The 23994-nt window shown below is 33.3% G+C and overlaps 1 protein-coding gene across 3 annotated transcripts in view; it reads right to left on the bottom strand.

Annotated features, from left to right (window-relative positions):
* Positions 1 to 23994, bottom strand: part of TfAP-2 (transcription factor AP-2) — a 245737-nt gene that overhangs the window by 170586 nt on the left and 51157 nt on the right. For all 3 annotated transcript variants that reach the window (XM_065355284.1, XM_065355285.1, XM_065355283.1), the window contains one exon: positions 11614 to 11706. The gene's annotated coding sequence lies outside the window, so the exon portion shown is untranslated. The remainder of the gene's footprint in view (positions 1 to 11613; positions 11707 to 23994) is intronic.

Here is a 23994-nt window from a genome sequence, read left to right as displayed (position 1 = left end):
GAATTTCTGCTAAATTCATTCATACAGTATTACATTTTTTTCAATTTTTGTGGCTCCTGGCACCTTTTTTTTTTTTGGATTCCAGGAAAAAATCAAAATCCAGAGAATCGTTCTATCACGAAATCCAACAACTTTAGGGAGGCGGGACCATAAAAAAGCAAAACTTAAAAATAAGGACACCCCCCCCCCCCTTGAACAATTTTTATGAAATCATAATCAAGTTAAGATTTTGATACCTCATCAAAAAAAAATCGTTATTCAAAAAAAGATGAGTCCAAAAAGTGTCACAATTCTCTTACTTACCTACTTCATTTTTGTCTGAAGAAAATCGTGGAGAGAAAAATCTTCAAGTCAAAAATTTGCTATCCCAATATTGAGAATTTCCACCATCTAAGTACACCTTAAAATGTGTGCTAAACAATGAAAATTCCAAATTTTTCAGAATTTCTTTGGTTGCTGCTTTAATGATTTTTTAATGCAATTTTGAGTCAATTTTTTCAGGTTTGTGACCAAAAATCAACCGAGAGTGAGAGAGACAGCTGGTTATATCTTCAAGTACTCATTTTTGGTCACTGAGTTGAAAAAATTGAGTTCAGACTGAAAAATGTCAGAAATTATGGTTTATCTTAAGAATAAAATTTGCAAAAAATGTACATCAACTACTCATTTGAGCATCAAAATGTGAATAATAATTTCATTTTTTATCGAGGAGCCCCCCTCCCCTTCAATTTGGCATTTGTATCATTTTTTCTTGAAAGTAGACAATTTTTTTTTTCAAATTCACTTCACATTACTCAATGAAAATCTCAGTTATGTTGAAAGCAGAGAGAATGGAAAGAGAGGGAGTGCCAGTCAGTTTTACTCCAAAATGCACATAATCAGAATTTACTCAATTTTGCCCAAAAAATGTCACGAGAACAAATTTTTCTGAAAATGAAAAAATTTATGCTCCACAATTTTGTTTTTCTGTAGTTTTTTTTCTACTAAAGCTCCATAGATTTTCTCAAAACTCAATTTTTTATATTGATATATTTTTTTTTAATTTCAAATTTTTTGTAAAAGTAATTTACTCAAATCATGATTTTATGAACCTTTCAACTTTATCTGAAAAATGACTCAAAAATAAAAACCAATCACCTCCTGAAGATGAGAAATTTCATGTCCTACATTTAGGTCTCTCCTTATTTCTTTTTTTGTAATCGATTTTTTGGGTTGACATTTTTTCAAAGGTTTCAAATTTTCACCATAAAGAAAATCTCAATGTTCTTTTTTTTGAGTATGGGGGGGGGGGAGGGAGTCTGAAAGTTGATGAAACAAGTAAAACGAACAAAATGTTGGATCATGACATTTTTCGTTATGCTCAATGATCAAGTTCCTCTTCGAAAGTCATCGTTTTTATGACGTACCTATTTTTCAAGGGAATCTTTAACCCCCCCCCCACCTCCCCTACTCTGATTCAGCAAAAATTTAACTCCAAGAAAGAACGTGTAGGCAATTTTTGAAAACTGCAAAATTGGCTCATCGTCATCAGTGTAAGTACATTAATTTTCTGCAAAAAGAGTAAATCTAGAGATAAAAGCGTGAAAATCGAGCTGAATACTGAAATCGACTCTTCCGAATCAATTACGATAATTTTTTGAGCCAAATTGTGAGCCTCCAGCAGAAGTTGACTCTTCTCCAATGAATTCAAATCGCTCCAGAAGGTGTGGTAATAAGTAACTTAGGCGGTTGAAAATTTAATTTAACTCCATCACAAGTTCGATATTCAGATCGATCAGAGCAGATGAATCGCAAATCTGAGATAAAGAGTTGAAAAATATATTTTCTACGAAATAAAAAATTTAAAAATCGTGAATTTTTGTAGAAAATTATTTGAAATTTTTTCCACCTCCAAAGTCGATTGAGACCATTTCCAAGCCAATCTGAAGCTTCCAGTAAAACTAATCTTTTCTCCAGCAGCGATTTAAAAATAATTTCTTTCAAAATTTGAGAAAAAATAAATAAAGTCTCGCCTCGTCAATACAGAAGAAAAATCGTCGAAGCTTCGGGTCAATGCACCCAACTCTCCTTTCTCGTCTCCCATCACCATTACGAGTTGGCAAAAATAAAAATACTTTCAAATTCAGTATTAATTCAACATCAAAAGCAGTCAATTTTCCAACTGAAGGTTAATTTTGTCACCTTATCATCAGTCTTAAACCTTTCCTGAAGACAAAATTAATGCTTTAATCTTCATAACAGAAAGTTCATCTCTATTTCACGAATTTCCACCAATGAATAAAGTACGAGTAGGTACATGATATAAATATTAAAATAAAAACTACCCCAGAAGCTAACATAGTACTAACTCGTACACCAAAGCTCTATTTTTACCATAAACCGAAGCTTTTCACAAAATTAAATAATAAATGGAATTTTCCAACCTGTTTTTCACACAAAATCCTGTACTTATACCAACGTAAAATTGATCCCACCACTCAATTTCCCAAATTACGCGATAAATAATTCCCTAAACTGATACATCCAGACACGTCGAAAAATTATATTAAAAACCCCGCGCAGATACGTTTTGAAATTCCATTTAAATTTGCCTAAAGGTCTGTGTAAAGTGTAAAGGTATAACCTTAAATCCGTAAGAAAAATAACACGAATCCTCATACGAGAGCCACATAATGTCACCTGAGAAGTGAGAAATACTACGTCAATTTCGAAAACCTCATTTAGAGCACACAATTAACCCCAGAAATAAAAAAAAAACTTCCACAGATATGATACGCGATGAGACCGACAAAAATACACCAAATTAACATCTCGAAGGTAAAAAAAAAAAAAAATACGAAAAGAAACCACCGCAACAGAATCGATTTCCCAACATTGCCTGGGAAAAGATCCCTTATTCTCGATGAGAAAGCAAACAGAGCCAACCAGGAAAGGAAGAGAAACGTAGAATTTTTTAAAAATAGTAAAAAATTCATTAGAGCAATGAAATTATAACAATATTAATGTTATTTTTAAATGAAAAATACAAGTATTGTTTTCTTTGAGCGAGAAAAAAAAGCCGAAATTAGTTTTGTTGGCGAGTTGGCGCGTTCGAAATGGGAATAATTTACAATTCAAATTATTCACAAAGTTATTTAGGTTTTTAAGAGGGGTTCGTCGTCGCTTCATCGTGTATCTTATACGATAGGATAAAACACTGTGGAAGATAGATCAAAAAAATATACTCTCACACTTCGTTAAATAGAAAAGAGAAAAAAAGCAGCCAAGGTTTGGGTGCTGTATCTTTATTTTTAATTGCGCCGTGACAGCTGTTAGGATAGTGCTTGGTGCACCAGTAGGTAGGTACAAGAAACAAGGAAAAATAAGCGAAACGTAGCGCAAGTTTTTTTCCCCCCCTTTCGCTCGTTTCTCTCGCTCTCATTCGGTTTATTAACCGCTTGTCAGTATGGTTATTTGCCGAAGGACATTTACCGTTGACTTATATGATTCTCTAATACTAAATTTCCTACATAATATAACCGCGCGTCCGTATACCTATAGATTTATTAGAAATTTAAATAGAATAATTGTTTCGAATGCAGTACTCTCTTCTTCTCGTCTTCCTCCTCCGCAGCAACAACAACAACAACAGCAGCAGCAGCCCAAGTCCTATTCCTCATCATCATATATAGCAGAGCAAGCAACAGGTTGAAAAGCTAAGTGCCTTTTTTCCTATATTTTTCTTTTCACGATGAGAGAACACGAGTATGAGGAATATGATGCCTCAACCTGTGGTCACGCCGATGATAAAAATGGACAATTTAAATGTTTTGAAAAACCAGTAGAAATATTCGCCCCGGGCGGTAGATTAGCGTGAAAGAAGACACGCGGCATAAACGTACAAATGATAGATGAGCAAATTAAAACTCGTACCAATTAAATATATACCATCGACCGACGTTGATTCGTTCGGTGATTTAATAAAGATTTTATACACATTTTTCTACAGGGTCGAGATTTTGTTCAAATTTTTTTCAGTCTTTCGAACTTTGAAACAATGTGTAAGGATGAGGATGTGAGGTTAGTTACCCATCCACAGCAGCAAAGGTAACGATAAGTACGACGACTTGTATAAATTTAATATTTTTATTTAACCAATCAAACGGTTCTCCGCACGTTCCTCATCCACACGCTTGGAAAACTATCTATAATAAATCAACCGAATATAATAAGTTTTAAACTTTCTGCTCGCCGTTATAATTACGCTTAATAATGGTTAAAAAAAATGTTTCTTCAATGCATATGCATGCATATACATACCTACATAATATACACGAATAGGAATAGGAATAGGAAATAAGTCGAACAAATCATGATAGGTTGATAAATAATGATCGCTCATTTATAACCAACGCATTTCTTCCAAGTCGATACACCAAAGTCGTCTCTTATGACTAAACGCGTAGAAGACCATTTTTTATTTTTTATACGTTTCGCATTAAATATAATTTTCTATAGCTATTTTTTTTTCTTCGTTATCGAAAAAAATAAAACTAGAAACGTGGATGGGTATAGGTAGGATATTAACTAATACATATTTTACATACGTTCTGTAGGCTGCGAAAGTTCAAGAGATACGTATGGGAGGGTGTTTGTTTAAGAGTTGTGGGTTGTGGGCATTTAGTATGGCACAAGTCATGAAATGAGCATGACGCCCACTATATTTACGTATTAGGCTTATAGGTGCTAACATTGTATTTGAGATTCAGACAGTCTTGATTGACTGTATCAAATAGGGAAGTACCATACACCATTTATTATTGACATGACCTTTCCCCTCCCCCTTCACCAACACGTCAAAAAGTGAGCACAATCTTACGAAATTGACTGTTTGAAAACTTTTTCTGCATGCAAAAACTGTCATCTAAAAAGCAGAGCCAGAAAGGGCCTTGAAAAAAATCCAGTTTACACCCCCCCCCCTCCATCAACTCGTAGAAGAATTATTATTCAGGAGAATATTTTTTTTCAAATTTTGCAAGTTTCACACTAATATACAACTTAATTATGATTGGAAATTAATTTCATAATTATTTCATTTTTCGAACTGCATTCAGGAAATCGAGGCCCAAAGAAAACTGTCTCATTCAGCCCCCCCCCCTTTCAATAGGATCTTACTCAAAAGAGCTGAGAAACATTGTAAGTGACAGTTAAAAGTGCATTTAATCAACGACCAACGACCTCTTTTTACCATCCACAGAAATTTCAGATTTCAACACTGCAGATGCTGATTTAATTTTTTGGTTTCTTAAAATTTATTTAAAGAAGAAGTTTTTTATGTAAAAAGTGGATGGCTGTACCATGAAATAAAAACGAAAAAAGGAGAATAAAATCAAAAACTTCGAAAATGAAATGGAAAACTGAAAATAAAACACAATTTTAAAAAAATACTCGTAAATATGTACATAGTAAAACAAGAAATAAAATTGAAAACTGAAAGTAAAATTGAAAATTTTGAACAAATCATAGAATAAAATTGGGAACTCTGGAAACCAAGCAATCAATCAATCATTTATTGTTCGAAACCGAAAATTAGGGAAAAAAAGTTGAAAACTCGCAGTGAAATTGAAAATAAAATTTAAAAAATGAAATAAAAATTAAATCTTCAAAAAATAATACTGAAATCGAAAGCCGACGATGAAATTGAAAGTTCTGAACATTGAATCGAAAGCTGAAAACTTTAAAGATGAAATTAAAAACCGAAAATGAAAATGATGATGAAAACTTGAAAACTAAATTAAAATTGAAAAAGAAATATAATCCGTGAAAATGAAACTAAAAGAAAAACTTCAGAAATCAAATAAGAAATCGAGAGTAAATTCGAAAATCCTGAAAATGAAGTTGAATAAAATTAGAAACTGAAAATGAAATCAGGATCTGAATAATTAAGAGGTAGAAACTTTCGAAAATGAGATCAAAAACTGTCGATGAAATTGAAAAACAGAATTTGAAAATTGTAAGCATTGAATCGTAATCAGAATAAAATTGAAAAATCTTGAAATGAAATCAAAAACTTTTCAAAAATAATGACCATCCCAGATAACCCTTCTGAAATCCAAAAATGTATAACCCTACTAAAAAACACCAACCTAATAAACCAAATCTAAACCCTTCTATCCTCGGGTGTAATAATCCTGCAATTATAAACACCAAAAAAAGAAAAAAAAATAGAAAATTGAAAATGAAATAGAAAATTCTGAAAATAGAAACCGAAAACTGATGATAAATAAAAAATTGAAAACGTTTGAATCTGAAAATGGAGTCGAAACAGCTGATGAAATTGAAAATTCTGTACCTACGAGTACATCAAATTCTCACCAGGGTAAAACTGACAAATCTAGAAATAAAATCAATAAAGGCTGAAAAAAACAACAAAAACTCCAAAATTAAAATAAAAAATTGAAATAAAATCAAAAAATTGAGGGAAAAAACCCTAAAATCCAAAAACACTGAATTGTGACCGGAATAAAATTTAAAACTTCAGAAATAAAATCAAAAAGTTGAAAAAAATAAGAATTCCAAAAATAAAATTAAAAATTGAAATAAAATCAAAAAGTTGACCAAAAAAAAAAAACGAAAGCTCCAAAAATTATCTGAAATTGGAATCAACCACTGATGAGTGATGCAGAAATTGAAAATTCTGAACACTAAAATTGCGACCGAAACAATTTGAAACATCCAGAAATGAAATCAAACAGTTACCAAAAAAAAAAAAAACTCCAAAAAATGAAATTGAAAATTGAAATAAAATTGGAATCAAACACCGATGATGAAATTGAAAATTCTGAACACTAAAATTGTGACCGAAAAAATTTGAAACATCCAGAAATGTAATCAAAAAGTTACCAAAAAAAACCAAAAACTCCAAAAAATGAAATTGAAAACTGAAAATTGAAATAAAATTGGAATCAAATACTGATGATGAACTTGAAAATTCTGAACACTAATTTTTTTTTTTTTTTTTTTTTTGGGTGCTTATAATTACAAGATTATTACACCCGTAAGGGTGGGGGGGCTAGATTTGGTTTGTGAGGCCGATGTTTTCTACTAGGGAGATGAATTTTTGTATTTCTGAGGGTTCGTCAGGGATAGTAGGTGGGTTTTCTTTTATCTGTAGTGTAAGTCTGTTTTGTTTTAGTTGGGGACAGTTGTGGCCGAAAAAATTTGAAACATCCAGAAATGAAAATATCAAAAAATTACAAAAATAGAATTGAAATAAAATTGAAAAAATGGGAGAAAACTCCAGAAATAAAATTGGAACCTGAAAACGGAGTCAAAACCAGCTGATGAAATTGAAAAAAAGAAAAAAAATTAAAAATTCTGAACATTGAATCGTATTAACCAGAATAAAATTGAAAAAAATCAAAACCCTTTTTCAAAAAACGAAAACTCTAAAAATGAAAATGAAACAGAAAATTCTGCAAATAAAAACTGAAAACTGATGAAATGATGATAAAAAATTAAGAACTGAAGAAGAAATTAAAATCTGAAAATTAAATCAATAAATTCAGAAAATAAAACCCAAATACTAACAGTAAAAAATGGGGAGCTAACATTGAAATTTATAAAGAATTAAGCAACATTGAACCAAACTGAAAATTCTTGACAAATATAAAATCAAAAACTATAAAAATAAAACCGAAAACCGACCTAAGTAAGCAAGGATGAAAAGCCTTAAAATGAAACTTCAGCTTTTGGCTTTTTGCTTGAAATTTCAAAATTGAAACTTTTCGTTTTAGCTTTCAGCTATCTCAATTTTTACGGCTTGCTTCAGCCAAACTTTCGGCTTCCAATAGCATTTCCCTTATAGTTTCAATTTAGCAGCTTTCAGCTATATTTCATTAAGCTTTTAGCTTTAAACTTTTGGCTTTAGGATTTTGACTTTAAACTTTTAGCTGATACACCATCAATTTACAAAAAAAAGAGAATTAAAAATTAGATCAGGTACACTGACTTCATAATTAGTGAGTGGAGAACATTCATTGCTAGCATTTTTTTCTTTTTTTTTTCATTTCATTAAATCGCATTAAAATAAAATTGAAAGAATTTTTTTTTCATTTTTTTGATTCTTCTGAATTTAGGGAATTCAATTCTGCAAAAAAGCCTTTGAAAAAGCCATAAAAAATGAAACTTTTGGCAAGCTTTTGGCTTGGAAAAAATGAAACTTGCAAACTTTTAGCTTTTGGCTTAGTGCGGAAATCTGCTCGGCTTTCAGCTTTCGGCTTTAAGCTTTCGGCTAGCTTTTCATCCCTGTAAGTAAGTAATATGAAATAAAAATTAAAACCTCCAAAAATTGAATCAAAAAGTAGGTAAATTGGACTCCTTAGTTTTGGTTCATCCTTTACCTATTCAGTAGGTAAAAATGAAACTGAAATCTCTGAAAATGTAAAATTCTGAAAAATAAGAATATGAAAATTTGAAAATACGAGTCAAAAATTCCGAAAAATGTACTCAAAGCATAAAAATAAAACGAAAAGCGATCTGAAAATTGGTTGAATACCCCCCCCCCCCAACCAAAAAACAAATCCTGAAAAGAAAATCGAGAAATGAAAATATCAAAAGTGAAAAAAATTGAAAACTGAATGAGGAATGGTGGGGAAGGAGGTGAATAATTTCTTTACAATATTTTCGTCTCATTATTTTTCAATCATGTTTCGTTATTAACCACCTGTATCATCAATTACATCAGCTCAATTCGTCGCAAGCAAAGAAATGCACAAACTTCCCAATTCCCACTGCAGCCGATCGAAAATAACACTATTTCAAGAAACACTTCGCCTATTTTTGGATACACAAAACACAGCTCCAATTCTCCTAAGTCCTAATACCTTCGATAAAAAGAAACACACTGCGAGAACCACGAAAAGTATACAGTGTAAATTTTCAAATAACCATTGGCCATATCATGAAGACATCTCGCCAATACATAGACAAGCCTAGTGACATGATTTCATTTTCGGAAGTTGATCTCCTCGCGGCGTATTTCGAACTTGAGCACGAAACCGAAAGGTCCCCCTATAGTCGACAGTCGAATACAACTTGGGCTAAATTATACCTACGTACCTACGTATAATATAGCAAAGCAACTCGACGACGTGGTCGTCGTTCTGATGGCGTCATTGGACGGTCGATTGAAATAGATATAAGGTAAAGGCGATGATGATGATGAAGAAGGTGAATCTGCATGATCGTCGTCGGTAGTCGCGTATCGAGAGTATTCGCGATCTGGAGAGTCAAATTTATATCACTGGAAGCTGGTGTATGCTGGGGTCGTTACGGTATTGGTTATTTATCGAGTTAAGGCTGGCTTATTAAAAAAGCTGGACAAGCGAGTTTGAAATAATTTATCGGTAAAGGTTGCTTACGAGCTGCGCGCTGCTCGACCGAAGCTGAAGCTGAAGCCGAAGCCGAAGCTTCGGTATGGCCATAGGCCACGAAACCAAAGATACAGATAATGAGTAAAACAATGAAATGTTGTACGGCAGTAATGATATGTAAAGATTGGACCGTGTAGCAGTAATATTTAAATTTTCATAGGCGGTGCGACCGCGGTAAAAACATGATAGCCGTGAGCCAATAGTAACTCATGATTTTTAGATTTCGGACACGACCCGAGAAATTCGTTTTGCTTGTTTCATAAATGCAAGCGTATAGGTACGTAGATAAACTCGCGTATACAAACCGAGAATTCACGAACTGGACGATGGACGATAGGTTATGTTATGTTAGTCGACTTTTTTTATTTTACAACTTTTTTTTTCGGAAGAAACATCAAAGAATGAAAATAGAAGAAAGAAAAATGAGTAGAATTTAATTTATGCGGGTATATATTGTCGATATTAGCATATTTCAATCCCCATTCATCATTTTATCAGCACTATCGGCTGGTAAAGGGGGTCAAATGCCAATATCTCGAAACTTTTCGCCATCATGAGAGTAGAAAGACAAGCAAAACTCGAGTCTATTGCAGCAATAAGACACACTTGGAAACACCACAGACCTGCAGAGACCAACACCCAAGCAATATCATACTGTTTTAAGGAAACGTAAGAATTGAACCCCCCCCTCCCCCACCCCGACCTCTGATGGCGCATTTCAACAAAAGCTAAAAACCAACCAATCTATATAAAAAGATCAAAAAGGCGCTACAACAACACCGCTCGGATGGGTCCTTTTTCTACTACACGTACCTATAAAGAGGTTAACCGCTCAAACCGCTCACAGTGTCTCAGCGTGAAGCCAATAATACATGTCAACACAGGTACAAAAGGATGAAAACGGAAGGAAGAAATGGTATAGGAATTGGATTTTAAATGATTTTTAACCTCTCGTCGTAGTCTACTAATCAACAAACTCTCGCAGGTATATTATACTCTGGGAATATACTCGTTATTAATTTGGATATCGGCAATCACCGACCGCAGACGGCAGACGGTTCAGTTATTGGAAATTTGCATAGAGTTTGGGAAATTTAATTTATAAATAGGTACTCGAATCTCCCGTGACAATGTTACATCTATCGGAATATCATTAAATTAAACGTAGCTAATCAAATATTTGTATCTTTGGGGGTTGATTTGACGAAATTAATTAAATATTACGCCAATATGATCCCGCTTATTTGGTTGCATGTTTGCTATCAAACACTTGTATACGACACGATGAGATGTTTGTTATGTGTATACCGAAATTTAAGCTACACATACGGGTAGGTATATAGAGCTGTGAATTATGAATTTTTAATATGTTCTATATTTGTTGAATCGTTTTGGCTTTTTTGCTGCTGATACGCGAGCCATGTCCCGAAGGGATAGCGATATGATATTTGAATTTTGATACGTGTAGTTTTTAAATTTCAAGATTATATCGTTCGAATGTAAAATCATGACGAGTTTCGATGCATTGATTATCATAAAATGGTTACATGAATTACGTGCAAAAGGTATGGTCATGTCATAAGTGACTTCATGACCAGTACTTGCTCATATAAGAACTGACGAATTAACTTTCAGATTTGAATGAGATGAAGATACTAGATCAAAAGAACACGTCTTGAAATCCCTGTAACCAAAATTTTATAGACTCAAATTCTTCTCTGGATTTTGAGCGAATTTTTGAAAATTCTTAAAAGCTGCTAATATTATGAAGAATTTTCAACTTTTCAGTGGGTAAATAATAATTTTTTCTTCCAACGAAACCAATTCAATTATTTGAATTTCATTTCATCCAAAAATATACCACTTGGGCAAGGACGCAAGGTATAGCCTACCAATTTCTGGGGTCAAAAAATTCATTTTTGAACTGCCACAATACGATCGATTTAGTCTGTGATGAGCACCTGCAACCAAAGCAATAGGAGCTGAAGTTCATTAACCCTTTCAAAACAATATGAAAACCAGGGAAATTTGAAAATTCGTCAGAGATCCTGAAATGGACCAAAAAATGAGCATTTTCGAGTTGGGAAGATTACATTGTCGTACAGGGTGTTGGGTAAAACATCTCAACATGCTACACAGCATTTTTTTTTTTTTTTTTTTTTTTTTAAGGAATATAGACAAACTTGTTTTATGTACTTACATTTGAGAATTTATTTCGTGAAATTGCAGCACGAATTCCTTTGCGAATTGTTATTTATACATCATGACACGTAGACTGGAATCTTCATTGATACTGCAATCAAAAACAGAAAAAAAACACAAATAAGAAGAAATGAAATATAATATTTTTTACAAAAATGTTTAGTGAATATGACAGCATTGGGAAAATTTATGATATCGGTGAAAAAACCGAGTAAAATTCGTTGAAATATCAATACAATAACTTTGAAAATATTATCAAACTTCCACTTTTTTTCAGTGATACATATTTACAAGTTTTTCGTGATCTTTTCAGCAGTTATTTCCCCCCCTTTTTTTCAATGATTTTTCACTGACTTTTAGCGATTTTCAACTGAATGTGAGTGATTCCCACTGATCTTTTCAAATGATTTATGAGGTACTTATTTCTAAGCAATTTCTGGTAATTTTTCATTACAAGTAATCATGATTTTTTTAATAAGTAAGTAATTCTTATTGACATTTAGCAAATTTCACTTATTTTTAGTAATTTATGATAGAATTTTATGTAGATTTTTAGAAGTTTTTATGATGATTTTTTTGGTACATTTTTAGTAATTTTTACAAATTTTTGATTTTTATTATTTGTTCGATGATTTTTTTCTCAGTAATTTTTAGCATAATTTTTACCTCTTTTTTAGTGATTTTTTTTAAAAAATTGGTTTTCAGTGGAATTTCAAGTCTTTTTTTTCGGACAATTTTTGAGTGATTTTTCACCAATTTCGAGTAATGTGTTTCAAACTTTTTTGAAGATAATTTTCAATAATTTTTTAACAACCAACACCAATTTTAGTGATTTTTTCCAGTTTTTTTTTTGTACTTTATATGATTTTTTACTAATTTTGTGTGGTCTATACTGCCAATGATTTTCACAGATTTTTAGGAATTTTCATCTGATGTTTTCATTGATTTGTAGTAATTTATCTTAATTTTGAATCAAGGCCATTAATATTTTTCACAAATAGTTCTCCACTAATTTTCAGGGAAATCACTCAATTTCAATGATTTTCACGAATCTTTTCTATTGTTATTTTTTTGTGACGATTTTCATCAATTTTAATTAATTTTTAGTCATTTCAAGTGATTCTTTCTTCGATTTTTTGGGACTTTTCACCAATTTTGAGTAAGTATTTTCATTGAATATTGCAATCTTATTATATAAGTGATGGATGGTGACTTTGAAAAAATTGTTTTCTACCAACTTTCAAGCAATTATTACTCGTATTTAGCGATTTTCACAGATCTTTGCTGATTTGATCTTATAAGAAATCCTTTTTTCAAGTGATTTTAAAGGCAATTTTTAGTGATATTTCACCAAAAAAATAACCTTATATGTAGTAACCTAAAAAGTTCCAAAAAGTAACCAAGAAAGTTGAAAGACGTGAGCAAAACAAAAAAATCCAAAAAAGCCAGAACAATTTCACTTGGGTAAAAATTAAAATTTTTTTTGGCAATTTTGAGGCATGAAAATTTTACAAAAGGCAGAACTTCTTTTTTGACATAAAGGAGAGAATTTTACTAGGTAATTTTTGCTGGAAAATTTGAGCCTAATTGGCAATTTTTGGCATTTTTAGGAAAAACATCAAGAATGTTTGAGCAATTATTTTTTTGCAATTTTTGTTGAAAAAGTAGACTTTTTTACGTAAAAGCGAATTTTCTTTGGAAAATATTGACTAAAAGCGAGACTGGCGATTTTACCAGAAAATCAAGGTTTTTTAATTCTTTGGCTATTTTGGACACAAAAGTGAGAATTTTTGTCATTTTCTGAAAAAAAAATGAGCTTTCAACAATTTTAGAAAACAGACACAGCTCTTTATTTTTTTTTAGCAGTTTTTGGCAGTAAAGCGAGACTTTACATTAATTCATGGAAAAAAATTGAGACTTTTCGTAACTTTTTACAAAAAAAGGGCAATTTTTCAGTAATTTTTGGTAAAAAACTGAGACTTTAGCAATGTTTAAGGGGAAAAAAAGATTTTTTTGCAATTTTTGTTAAAAAGATGATACTTTTTTGCAACTTTCTCGTAAAACAGTGGAAAATAAGAAAAAGTGAAATGTGACAATTTTAGCAATTTGGCAGTTTTTGGCAACAAAGCTAGACTTTTGTGGCAATTTTTGAAAAAAATGAGAAATTTGAAATTAGCGACAATTTTTAGTAAATTCTTGGCATAAACAACACTTTGTGGCAATTTTGACAATCGCTGAGCAGTGAGCTTTCAAACGTTTCTCCAGCCAATTTTGAGTGTTTTCACCAACTTTGAATGTTGTCATAGTTTTTTCTTTTCAAATAATTTTTGTCTAATTTTCACTTTCCTCAAAGTGACTTTGACAAATCTTTTAATATCTAATTTTTTCAGTGACTCTGTTTTTGATTTCTGATGATTTACCGCCAACTTAAAGTGATTTTTTTCACTACATCTTCACCTTTTTTTAATGATCTTTTGAGTGACCTTTTTTCCACTGATTTTTAGTAGTTTTCCACTGCAGATTTCATTGGTTACTTTCATTGATTATTCCAGAGTTGTTGCTGATAAATTTTAGTGATTCTTCTTTCAAGTTAATCATTTAGATACCTACTGATTTTTTTTTTTTTGGTTTTCGATCAACTGATTTTATTTAGTGAATTTCACTGATTTTATCGAGAGAAATTCTACATTTTGTGAACTTTTGAAATCACGGGGTCAATTATTGCACTTCGATATAACATTTCACAGGGTGTCCACTCATTTCTGGAAATGATTTTCCCTGACTTTTCCAGGTTTTCCAGACCAATTTTTCCTTTTTCCAGACATTTTTTTTTCATTTCCTACGTATGCTTACCCCACACTTTAATTAAAGATGATTATTGGGGGAGGGGAGGGGAGGGGTAATTTTATATAAGCTTCTCTTCGAACTGGATACTTCTTCGGATATTAAAAACAGCTAAACTTCGAGTATCAACTTTATAAATTAAAAATAAATAAGACATGCATCAATTTTGGCCAATTTAAGTATACAATATTCATATGACTTATAAAAATTTTTCTTTTGTTCTTTGGATTTTTGGAGGCCTGAAAATATGGAATTTGTTTATTTTAAAACTTTTGAAAATTTTCATTTCAAGATGCCTAAAAACGAGGTTTTTTCAATGCAAAGAGTTTTTGGTTTCTTGAATTAATATTGGAATGATGTTTTTTTGAAAGAAGTTACTTTGGAAAAAGAAAAAAGAACAGGCTCGAGCGAAAGCTTCTGAAAATTTTCGTTTCGAGATGCCTCAAAAAGAGGTTTTTTCATGTGAGGACAAGTAGTTTTTTTTGGCTTTTAAAAGTTTAGAATTTGAATGATGTTTTTTTCGAAGGAAGTTGATTTTGACAAAGAAAACAAAACAGGCCCAAGCGAGGGCGAAAGCTCTTGTAAATTTGTATTTCGAGATGCATAAAACGATGTTTTTTTTGTGAGTTCATTTTTTGGTTTAAAAACTAGATTTTTATTATCTAGAAATGTTCATCTTGCCTCTGAAAAAGAAAAGAAAACAAGCCCGCGCATCGCGAGGGCAAAAGCTTTGGAAAATTTCTTTCGAGAAGTAGAAAATAACGTTTTTCTTTCATCACAGGTCCTTATCCAAAATTTGCAATTGATCATTTTTTTAAAATTCCAGGGATTTTGTGTGAAAATTACGAATTTCCCTGACTTTTCCCTGATTTTTCCAGACCGACCAAATTCCCTGACTTTTCCAGGTTTTCCAGGTATTCCAGTCTTGTGGACACCCTGTTTCATCTGCTGATTTTTTTTAAAATTTCAATGATTTTCACTCTGGCCTGAAATGAGAGACCATCAATCTTAATTGAAGTATTTTTTTTTTTCATCTACCTATTACTGAAATTGATTTCCAAACAGGTAGGTAACCATCCAAGCTAATCAGTTTCAAGTCTAATAGATCACATGAATTCTAGGGTGGAAATCCAAATGAACGAAGATATTTCACTGATAAATCATTCACTCCAATTCTTTCCAAAATTCTTCATCATTCCTCGTTCAAGATTACCCCTTTCCCAAACCTCATCCAGATTAATTTTTCTATACAAGCCACAACGAAATACTCGTACCAAACGATCCATCGATTCGTTCCAATAAAATGAACATGCAACCATCTCCCAGTCTCAGGTAAGGATTAATAATTAACATAAAATTAGAGAAACCAAAAAAGAAGGGCTCTTTTATACATAGGAACAATAACTCTTTAATTTTCACTCGAAATAGATCTCCACAGGTGCAGCAGGGGATAAAATAACACCGTTTTGATCCAAATTTACATTCCGAATAAAGTAATTAAAAAGATACGGGGGGAATAAACACTATACCATCGTGAGGATGATTTACAACTGAAAATGTGTTAATTTGTCGATACACACAAACGATTCTTTTTCTTTTATGATTTTTTACAAGACAGATATGAAACATGGGTATACATATAGGGTACCAATGGGTGTAGAAGTAACGGGTCTCAGGTGCGATGTTGTTGAAGTTTTTACGACATCTCTTACACTTTTGGGAACCTACTCGTATATGTAGTTGAGACTAGAGAATAAGGGAAAGTACGCCTGTTGAGAAAGGTGTCGGTTCGTGGTAAAGGGGACACCCTCTCTCGAAAATTATCCTGCACACTCTCGGCAGGATACCTGGAGCATGAAACCAGGCAATATACATACGAGCAGTGAACCGTGATAAGCTTGCATCTTGCATTGGCAAACACCAAACTCAGTCGATGGTCGAAATTACCCACGTTAATTACCCCGATGGAATAATTATATTGCGCGAGAATGTATACTGTATAGGTAAGGTAGGTAAAATTGGCACGCCTAATATTACACGCTTGTTTAGCCACAGAGTCAGATACTCGTAATATTAAACGTCTGCCATGCCAAGTAAGCACAGATAGGTAGAGGTACATCGCCTCTCACACACACACACGCATACACAAATATTAACCACTATGCTGAGGCTCGCTTCATCCATAACTCCTCCAACTTCTTCGTCACTGTTCAATGCTCATGCTCGCCTTCATGCATTATAATTATTACCACCGTCACAGTTGCATTCCTCAGATACGAGAAGCGTGTTTACATCACGGTAATATGTGACCAAAAAAAGAACGAAACAAATTTTAGGGCGTGTCCAACCTATCATGAATATTTATATATAAAGATTTCGTTCGGATTTCTTTCCATATATTTTTTTTTCCTTTCGAGTTATCTATGCCTTCCTTCTCGCTCTGCTGTGTGTATGGACCAGTGTATAGGGGATTTTCGTATATAGGTATAAGTAACCTTATAATTAAACTATTATAAAGTTACTAATTTAAGTAGTAATTAAAAGTATATTTCGAAAATCTCGCTGTCTTGTTGTCATTTTCTGCGTTGTTCGACTCTCAGCTCGAGTAGCATTTCATTCTTAGAAATGTGATATATGTGTGGGTATTATTTTCCACCACCAGTTCATGTACCGAGAAGATGAGAAGAAAAAAAACCGAACAGCTCGCTTATGACCTAGTATACTCGTATAGTTGAAGTAATTTAAAGCTTGTTGCTCGCAAATTGATCGCACACATACAAGATGCTAGTCTCATTAACAGCACAGAGTGAAAATTACTATCTCATTAGGTGCAATCAACGGTGTCAACTAAATAGACGTTTAACCGAAGGTAGGATTTAATACGTCAGAACACGCTAACCTTACATTATCGAGTTGCTGATTTGGTAGCTCGTGTCAATTCCCAGCCAACATCAAAGCTACATAAGTACTAATTCCAGCAACATTGTATTTGTAGGCATGTATCATTTCGAAAACACTCGTAGATAGTTTTTTTTTTTAATATCCATACCAAATCACACCAAAGCCTCTCCCAAAAAAAAAAGAAAAAAAAATATGTAAAAATTTAAACTGATTTATAACGTGAGCCAAGAGTTATCAAACTTTCAATAAATAATTTCATTTGTTTTACAACTCCCTTCTCACAGAGCGAGCAAGCAAACCACGCCGAGCGAAGCCCGAAAGGCGAAAGCGAAGAAGGAACGAAATAAGGAAAAAAAAATACAAAGAAAAGAAAAACAACGGCGGCGGAAAAAAGGCGAAGGCGACGTTGCTGAAGAAGGAAAAAAAGGGGAAATATTTCGAGAGTGTCGTAGAAAATCCCAAAGGATTGTTTACTGTATCGAGGGGCGGACCAGGAGCATTGATCGTCCCGGGCAGTAAAGCAAGTTGCGCCTTCAGCTATTCAATATGGCTGCCGGTTATACTTTTGTGCGATACAAGAATGTACGTTTTGTTACATACGTCGCTCCGTTGTCAGGGGCGATACAAAAATGATGCGTACTATCGTATTTTTCAGATGCCATTAAAAATGTATTCTCGACGTTGCGACGCTTTTAATTAGAACGGGTTTACTTTCCCTTTTTTTTTTTTTGAAAACACAAAAAAAAAGCCTGGAAATGTTTTGTCTCGAAATATACGCGTATAAGAAGAGGTTTTCGAGAGAAAAATGACGAAGGATGGGAATTTTTTTAAAACAGTTTTTCCAAGATTCGATGAGATGGATTTTATAGGAACTTATTACAGATTTTTGAGCCAAAAAACGCGAACTGGCTGTGAAATTGCTTAAATATAAACTTAAAGGAATTGAAAATATTAATACTTATATTGAAGCAGCCTGAGGCTATGTGAATAAGAAATATGCTAAAATCGCTGTTTTTAAATTACTACGGTCCAGCTTTGGGAAAATCTATAATTTTCAAGCAGTGTTACCGCAATGAGAATTATCAAAAGTGAACCGGGTTTTGAACGTTTTGGGAAATACAACGACTTTGACTTTGAATGATTCGTGATACAATTTGCTCATTTCCATCTGGGAGTAGTTATTTTCTGTTTAAGAATTTTAATGACGAGAAATTGGGGGGGGGGGGACTTTGAATGATTTGTAGGTGTTCTTCAATTAGATTTCCATTTCTATTTACAAATCGAAATTTTTGGAAAATTAGAAACCCGAACTAAAAAAAGAAGAATTTATGCGACGATAGAAAATGGATTAAAATGTTGACACCCTCTCCCTCCCCCCTCTATCACATGTACTCCCATCATAAAAATTAGGTTCAAAGTTTAAAATTATGAAATTTTAAAAGAAAATTTAAAATTGAGTTATTTTTGAGTTTCTTCCCAGAAATTATTAATGAAAATTGCAACACAAAAACAGCAATAACTGAAAAATCGAAGAATTTTAATTGAGAATTTTTAGGTGACCATGTAGCAAATTCTTACCCAAAATTCAGAGATTTTTTTATCGGATTTCTAACGGGATTCTAGGAGAGGATTATTTCATTTGGTAAGATCAGGAAATTGATCATATTTGATAATTTCAGCAGATCTAATTTGATATGAGCTCATAATATTCTCAAATAGAAAAATGCCCATGGTCCATAATTTGTTGACAGAAATTTCCGACAGATTTTGAGTCATTATTAATGTAGGTAGATACCTACTATTAGAGCAGGGGAGGTAATTTTTTCAAAAATTGCAACTCTGATCTTACACTTTGAACTAAAATATTTCCATTTTCCAAGTTTTATTTGATCATCCATAAAAATAAAAAACTGGTTTTAATGGAAAAAGTGCACGAATTCAACAAAACATAGGTACATATTTATTATCGACTCTGATCTGATTAGATTATATCAGATTCGGATATTCCCCAGTTCTAATCTGATGATTAGAGTTTTGGTCAGAAGATCAGTTCAAACCGAGAAACATGACGAAAAATGTTCAAAATGTATAGGGCAGGTAACAAAACGATCATCACATTACTAAAAAGCGCGACGGTTCACCGCAAAATATCAGTGAAAATCCCTGAAAAATGCAGAGAAAGAATACTAAAAAATTTATGAGAATCGCTCTAAAAAAATCAGTAAAATATTGTCAGAAAAATTAGTGAGACATCGCAAAAAAAAACCAGTGAAATGTCACTCAAAAATTTTGTTTAATAAAACAAAAAATATCGCTGAAAAACCAGTGAAAATTGCTCCAAAAAATCCACTAAAATATAAATCCACTAAAATATAACTGAAAAATTCTAAAAATGACTATATATTGTTGAACATGACAAAAGTAACACTAGAAATAATGAAACATCACCCCCCCAAAAAAAAAGAAAAATTATTGAAACGCCCCTTTATAAATATCAGTGAAAACTACTAAAAACAGCACTCACAAAAATCACTCAAATATGTAGCATGATAACTCTATAGCTAGGTAAGCAAGAATGTTTGATACGTTTGCGAGATTTCCTGACACTTGAATGAGTTTTACTGAAGTTACACTCCATTTCAAAAAAGTATTTTTCTCGTGCTCTATTGGAAAAAGAGTCGACATTTTTCGTTTTCCCTCAAAAAACAAACACATGAAAAAAGATTCAAAATTTTGAATAGAAAATGTACGAGTACAATTATCATGTTTTAAAGATTGGAAAATCTGGACTTTTTCATAGGAAACAAAACCAAAAAGCTGAACGAATGAAGGAAAACAGAGACAAAACTTAGGGGAAAGGCACTGGGGGTGGTTCACTCTCACTTTCCATTCAAAAACTGGGACTTTCTGATAAAAGTACATTCTATTAAAATGATTTTCGAAAAAAATTCGAAATTTTTAGAAAATGTTGGAAATCAATTTATTATACTTTCTTATTGGTTGGTGAGAGCTTCAAATAAAGTTAGATTATTTTCATAATTGTTTGACCTTTGACGTCACATCACATTATCATACCTATTTTTTCAACTATGAGTGTTCATCCCTTCCCTTTTTTTCTTTTTTAAAGTAAAAAACAATCCTTCTTTCACAGCTCACATTAAAAAATTTTCTTTTCATCTTCCATTCATGCTCCTCTAATCTCTTTTCAGTCTGTCACATATTGCTAGAAAAATTATTGCATTAAAAAAATGGTATTATGAGTACGCCTGAATACTTATTAAGTGTACATAGAAGAGCTGGAAATCTTACTTGACGAAGTAAGAGATGCCATCAAGTCGTTGAGAAAACGCAAAGCGCCTGGATGTGACAGTATCAAGACTGAGATACTACAGTCCATCATCGACATTTTAGTTTAACCTAGACAGCTACTCATATACGCAAAATAACTCCACTAGTTATGTCAATTGTCGATGTCGCCAACTCTGAGTAATAAACAAACGCAACAGCGCATGCGTCAACAACTGATGATGTAGTGTGTGCGTGTACATGTATGTATATTGCTGATAGTAGTTGAGTTATGCATGTGATGTTGCCTTTGTTTATTACTCAGAGTTGGCGACATAACCAGTGGAGTTATTTTGCATATGAGTAGCCATCTAGGTTAAACTAAAATGTCGATGCAGTCCATGGGTAAGAAAGCAGAGAAGGTGATCTGGAAGATATGCAACAACATATGGCGCAAAAGAGAATGGCCAGAAGATTGGTGTAAATCAGTGTTAATTCCGCTACACAAGAAAGGTAAAACAAAAAATTGCGCTACATAACTATCGCACAATAGCCCTGATTCCACATGCCAGTAAAGTGATGCTCCAAATAATCAACAACAGAATCAAGGCATACTTGCATAGGCAGATTCCACCTGAACAGGCAAGTTTTATGCCTGGAAGAGGTACAAGAGAGCAGATTTTGAACATTAGACAAATAATTGAAAAATTCCGTGAATTCAACATCCCCGTGGTACTACGCTTTGTTGACTGTGCAAGGGCCTTTGACTGCGTCAATTGGACAAAGCTATATGAAATACTACATGAGATGGAGTTCCAGAGGACCTAATTGAGCTGATCAAATCGCTATATGACAAGAACAAGATGATGGTGTGAGTAGGTGGAGAAGAGTTGAACCAGTTTCAGTTAGAACAGGGAGTAAGGCAGGACTGCATACTCTTGCCTCTGCTGTTCAACATCTATGGCGAGTACATCATGCAGAAAGCCTTAGAGAACTAAGAAGGTGACATCAAGGTAGGAGGAAGAAGAATCTCCGATCTCCATTATGCTGATGATACTACCTTAATAGCCGTAAGTGAAGAGGAACTGGCAGAACTGATTGAGCAGGTTAGGATGGTCAGTGAGGACATGGGACTGATGGGACTACTCATAAATGTGAGGAAAACCAAGTTCATGGTTGTTGATACAGATAGAGCTGGACCCTTACCAGAATCCAAAGCCCTGAAAGAATTTGAAAAAGTGAACTCATTTATTTATTTGGGTTCACTTGTGGATGCTGATGGAGGATCAGCCAAGGAAATTAGAAGAAGAATAGCTCTTGGAAAAGCAACAATGTCACGGTTGAGAAAAGTCACCACCAACCAGGAAATCTCCATAAAAACGAGGAAGAGACTAATCAGGACGCTAGTTTTTCCAGTTTTCTTATATGGAGCAGAGACCTGGACATTGAAGCAAGATGATTGAAGAAGAATTGATGCCTTTGAAATGTGGGTATGGCGCAGGATGTTTAAGATACCATACACTCCGCACCAAACAAATGCATCAATTGTGGAGCAACTGCAAGAACCAACCAGGCTAAATGAAATATGTGAAACCAGGATAATGAATAATTTTGGATACATAGCCAGAAGAGGACTGGAAAACATAGAAAAAGGAATTCTCTTTGGCAAGGTCTCTGGAAGATGAGGGAGAGGAAGATCTCCAACAAGGTGGACCAATACAGTCTGGGAAATAGTTGGCTCAGTTGCGAATGCGGCCACACTAGCTCAGGACAGAGATGAGTGGCGGTCGTTATTGGGGGCATAGCTTGCGACTATGACGATGATGATGATGATGATGATGAATACTTATTTGAATTTTCCAAAAAAAATTACCGAAAGTTCAATGCCTCTACAATTAATAATTTATTAATCATATCAGTCTATTCATTTCCCCTTCCAACGGACGAATGTCCCTCCCCCTCCTCTCTAACACACCAAAACACTCCAATTCAACATCTTCTTCGCAAACCATCATCCTTAAAATCAGCCTAACTTATTATAATTTCACCTCGAATAAATCCTCCTCTCACATCTCGGTATTTTTGCTAAAACCCCTCTATAGAAGAGAACAAAAAAAATGAGTCCATAAAAAGGCAACAAACCGCAGCACGCGATATAAAAAAGTACGAAAATAAAAATCAAGTTTATCTGAATTAAAGTAAAACACAAAAAAAAAGAGAGAAAAATGAAATAAAAAGAAAAAAAAATCGCGGGAAATGTAATCAACTTTGGACGCCTTCTTTTATTTCATCCACTTCGTTAGAAAGTACATTTGAAGAGGGTGTTTTCTTTAGTTTTTGCTGAAATGTTGTCAAGCATAAAATGCGGCGAACACGAGAGTAATTTGTTCGCCGCGAAAGACGGAAAAAAGTGTACTTTTTCGAATATTGGCAAAATTTTTCACGATGATGTACTCGTAAGATAGTTTCGTACGTTTATTTTCATCGATCGATGAGACAATAATGTGACTCGAGTTGGTGGTTTTTAAGAGTTCGACGTCGGTTGCATTTAATTTTTTTTCTTCAAAAATGGAATGGAAAATTGCAATATGGGTTTTTTGGAGGGGGGGGGGGGGAGAAAAAGTTACAAAAACACGAAATTAATTGATCAGGGTTGCATTAAAAATTGACCTCCTGCAATGAACATCTCCGTGGACTTTCAGAACTGCCTATAGCTGTAATATTTTAAAGAGGATAATTTATGACAGGCATTCGAAAAGTTGAAACAAGGTACACGAGGCCATTTCCTACTACAATAACGTCGAGGATAAATAAAAATTAACGAAATGGTGAAAAGAAAGAAGAACAAACAGAGATTCGAGGAAATCGAATAACTGAAAAGCGGTAAAAGTACGACGACGAGGTCGCAGCAATAAGAAAGTTTTAAAATTAAAACGAATTTTCCATCGTATTAAATGCTAAATTTCATCGTTTTATTAGGTTTCTTTTCGCCATAGCGTCGCGTTCGTTCGTATTTCTCCGACTGCATAATTTTTCACCATTAAATACAATCCCAATAGTTGTATTAAAACATCCAAGTTTCACAATAAAAATAAAGTTTGTCTTTTTCTCGAGAAAAAAAAGAGAGAATATAAAAAGACGACTTGCATACAAAATACCGTACGCAATATCATTGATACGGGTTGATGAACTTCCTCGAAGCGTTTAGAAGAGCTTAATAAAAGCAAACTTTCAAAGGGTTAGAGTTATATAGGTAGGTATAGATAAAGAAGAAAAAAATACACGTTACATTTGAAATTGGGCTTTGGCGCCTCGTGCCTGAGCTGTAACACCCAATCGATGTGATTTT

The sequence above is a fragment of the Planococcus citri genome, chromosome 3 (genome assembly GCF_950023065.1).
Source record: "Planococcus citri chromosome 3, ihPlaCitr1.1, whole genome shotgun sequence".
Lineage (NCBI taxonomy): Eukaryota > Metazoa > Arthropoda > Insecta > Hemiptera > Pseudococcidae > Planococcus > Planococcus citri.
The sequence above is the reverse complement of the archived record's forward strand: the minus strand, read 5'-3'. Positions and strand labels throughout refer to the sequence as shown.